The sequence below is a fragment of the Embiotoca jacksoni genome, unplaced genomic scaffold, assembly GCF_022577435.1.
Source record: "Embiotoca jacksoni isolate LCO1_2020_lvr unplaced genomic scaffold, fEmbJac1.0.p SCAF_15, whole genome shotgun sequence".
NCBI classification, from domain to species: Eukaryota; Metazoa; Chordata; class Actinopteri; family Embiotocidae; genus Embiotoca; species Embiotoca jacksoni.
The window spans coordinates 806-4,979 of record NW_027185285.1 but is presented as its reverse complement, the minus strand read 5'-3'; the positions used below and the strand labels follow the sequence as shown (position 1 = coordinate 4,979).

General features: G+C 41.6%; 1 long non-coding RNA gene across 1 annotated transcript; it reads left to right on the top strand.

Annotated features, from left to right (window-relative positions):
- Positions 1 to 770: 770 nt before the first annotated feature.
- On the top strand, positions 771 to 2,247 carry LOC138197716 (uncharacterized). The gene is made up of 2 exons (XR_011178231.1): positions 771 to 1,033; positions 1,251 to 2,247. It is a non-coding gene; the product is annotated as an uncharacterized lncRNA (long non-coding RNA).
- Positions 2,248 to 4,174: the final 1,927 nt, after the last annotated feature.

Below are 4,174 nucleotides of genomic sequence, written 5' to 3'. Positions count from 1 at the left end.
CTCCGGTTTGTACTCTGTCTTAAAGAGAGCTGCGAATGTAAAAGTACTTCAGGATCTGGCTGGTTTGACGTGTCGAGAGAGCAGTGTGTGCTTTATGGAAACCGTTCAACCCTTCCAACCTCGCCTGTATCCTGGTTTTTACCGTTATATCCTCATAAGCCAGCAAGTATTTTGCCAAAGGTTTTTGGCGCTCCCATGAGATCTGATTTTGGATTAATCTATTTGGGCGCTGCATAAACTAAAACAACAACTATATCCTTATATTTTTGTTATATTTGGTGGTGCAGGTTCCTGGAGTTCCTTGAACCCCCTGGGACACAAAACATGGAAATACGAAGCCCCGCTCACAGGTGTTTCTGTTATTTTGTCCAAACCGTGGAAATCGATGAAGGTGGGCTGAATAACGGAAACGTTTTTTTTTTTTTTTCCATATTATGAAATATAGTCAATCGACACCTTATTAAAACAGTTTCTACACATTATAATAAATACTACTGCCTGGACACAACATGTACTCATATTGAAAAAGAAAGAATGCGACACAGGTCGCACTGCAACCACAAATAAGCCTTTTCATTGTTAAAATCTTTTTATATATATATATATATATATATAATTGTTTGAGGTTTATTGGGAGTGGAGTTGGAAGTTTAACACGAAAAGTCTGCCTGGAAGCCCAAACTCGGGGTAGAAAAAGATGCCCGTGTTTCGTGCCGCTTCCTGTTTCGACGCGGGAGGGGCGGGGCGTCGTTTTCCGAACGTCTCCGATCCCGGCCGATCTCGGCCGATCTCCTGCACCGGCGGTAGAGCCGCGGTTTTGTGCTGCGCGTCCCTCCCGCATCTACGCCGTCCGTCTCCTTGACAGCGCTGCCATCATGATGGACATACTGGTGTTGATGTTCTTCGCCATCATGGGCCTCGTCTTCCTCTCCTACATCATCTACATGCTGTGACGATGAGGCGCCGTCCGGCTCGGCGACGCCGTCCGCCGGTGCACGGGCGGAACGGAGGACGTTTCCCGTCGCGGACGACGGTACGGAGCTGTTCCTTATCATTAAAAACGTCATGTTTCGGAAAACATTGTGGAGCGAGCGTGTTTAAATAATGGGCAGAGTGCAAGTAAAATATGACCGAGAAATAGCTTTTAATATGTGGAAACAAACATATTGCATCTGAATTATATGTTTTGTTGTTGTTGTTGTTGTTGTTGTTTTTTCGGCGACAAACTGTTATGCCTCATCCGTTTCCAGGCTGAAGAACAGCGGCCAGGCCGTGATGCCTCCACAGGGAGCTCTCGTGTGGGATGTGAGGAGCGACGCAGCCGAGAGGGAAAACAAACGGAGATGAAGGGGAGGCCAAACTCTCTCTCTCTCTCTCTCTCTCCCTCCCCCCTACTCTGCACTCCGTCATCATTTCCAGGACCAGGAAGCTCCATCAACCCCCCCCCCCCCTTCCTCTCCCCTTTTTCTGATCTGCAATCAATCTTAAGTAGTGTATATTTTCTACCTAAGGCTGCTGCGGTGTTTGTCTTCACAGGAGCAGCCATGTTACCTCTGCACAAGTCCTAGAAACCTGCAGATGTGGATGTGGGACGGGGTTTTTTTGTTTTTTTTGAAGGGTTGAGTGGAATACAGGTGTAGAATCTACCTTTTTATATATATATATATATATGTATACCACTGTGAGCTCAGTGTTTGTTTGAGCTATGCCCTGTGGCGCTCAGTATCACCCATGAGATGCCGTGTTGGAGTGGGACCAGCCAGCCCCTTCTGCGCTCATCGTTTGTTTTGTTAGGTTTCGTGTTTGGAGATCTTCGCCCTCATTTTGTCCTCGGTCGGTCGGTCGGTTCGGTCGGCCGGCATCGACCGTCATGTTGATGTTAGTTCACTCAAGTGGCGCCAGTATGTTTTCTTCTCCTCGCGACAATCAACAACTCCCGCCGGGTGAAAGGGGAACGGCATAACTCCGTGTTTTTAAATGCACCATGTCGGCTCAAACCGAGAGATTAGTTTGCCTTGTTACTGTTTTTTCATGTTCATAATTGTTTGGCTGCAAAATGAGGCGCAGGAAAAGAGAAATACATGCGTGTGCTTCTCAGTTTCACCACCAAACCTCATGTATATTATCTATTATATTTAAATAATATTCTGCTTACTGATGCACTGATAACCTGCTGAGATTAATGACAGTATTTCACATGATAAGACAAATAAAGATGATTCCAGTAAAAAAAAGAAAAAAAGAAAATCCAGTTGCCTTGTTTTTATCTCGGTTGCAAAGTTGAATTCAGCCTTTTTGTTCTGTGATGTCGTTCTGTAACATTAATTATTTAAGACCTGATTAATGATCAGTTTTAAAGTAAAATAATGAACATTTAATGACTTTGCAGCTTAATCGCATCTTATAAAAAAAAATATATATATATATATATATATATCTTCTGCTCTTGGATCATTGATTGATGAGGCAGAACAACACAGGAAATTGATGTGAGCATTTTCTTTTATATTTATATATATGTATTTTTTGGTTTTTTTTTTTTTACAGACCTAACAGATTAATCATTAATATTAATATTGATGAGTGACTTCCGGAAATTAGACTGAATCTTGAATAAGACTGACACATTTTGTTGGGGGAAAAAAAAATAAAAAATTCTCACTTATGGTGCCTTAAAACGAGATTTCATAGGTCACATACATCTCCAGTGCCTCTTTGTTTTATTATTCTAATTTAAAACATCTTTTAGACACAGAAAGTGTAGCGACGGGAGTTATTTTATTGTAAATTTCCTCCCTCATACCCAAAATATACGACTGCTTCTCCATGATATGTATATTAATATTCATATATCTGACTAAACTTTTACATCAGCTGCTCCAGGAGCATGTTTTTTTTTTTCTGTTGTCCCTCTTCTGTTGTGACATTAAACCTAATCTGAGCATAAAACAGGCATATTTTAAATATTTTCTGACAAAACAGTAGTATTTCTGGTACATGGGTGGATTTCAGCAGCCATTATGGAGTTCATGTACGTCGAGGTCCTGTAGATGGCGCTGTTTACCCACAGAAGGCGTGGACTGAGAGACAGATGAATTCAGGCCGGTTTCCAGATGTCTGAAAGAACATGTTGCGTGAGTAGACGACGACAGCGGTGGGACTGGAAAATAAGCAGGTTAATTCAATTAAAAGATGCTTCAAAGCGGCATCAAACAGGGAAACAGGAACACTTTGTTTTGTTCTTGTTTACAAGCGTATTGGAAGAATTTATCAGGCTGTAAGTTTAGAATAACTTTTTTTTTACACTTGATTATTAAAACTCGTTTGCGACTGACGGAGCTGAAGTGAATCATCCTTGGATTTTGTTTTTCCTTGTTGTTCTTCCAATATTTCATTCATTTAACGTTGTGTTATAAAACAAGATTTTTATTTTTGTTTTTTTTATTTTCTCATTTCATCAACAGATGAGGATCTTTTCTCTCCTGCATGCCTCAGGGGGCTCTTGAAGGTGTCCCTCTCTGTCCAGGTCAAAGGTCAGCTGCTCCCTCCTTATATATATATATATATATATCCTTTTTTTCTTTTTTTTTTACTTTTCACTTGTGTAGATTAAAGAAAGAAGCTATAACGTGTTAATCTCAGAGGTTTAGCAGTGCCGGGAGGTACTTTTCTTTCTTTTTTCTTTTTTTTTTTTGATCTTCAAAAGTAGATTTCTTTCTGCTGAGCTCTGCAAACCAGCTGCCACAGATATGAGAACGATATTGTCATCCAACCGTATAAGCACATATCCCCAAAAATGTTAAACTATTCATTTGTAGTTATATTCCTTCCTCCTCCAGCCGCTTCAACTTTTGTTTTGTTTTGTTTTTGTCGTTTTTTTTTTTTTTTTTTTTTTCTCCCCCCCCCCCCCCCCCCCCCCCCCCCCCCCCCCCCCACATGTGTGCAGGCAGAGCCACTCCGGGAAATAATCAGAATTCCTCTGCTGATAGTATAATCTGCCACTCTCCCCATTACAATACAGCCGCTGTTCAGTTTGAGGACACACACACACACACACACACACACACACGCACACACACACACACACACACACACACACACACACACACACTGTATGCAGTCATCTCACTTCAAACGGCATCTTTGGCCCCGGCCAGATCAAATGACACTGCAG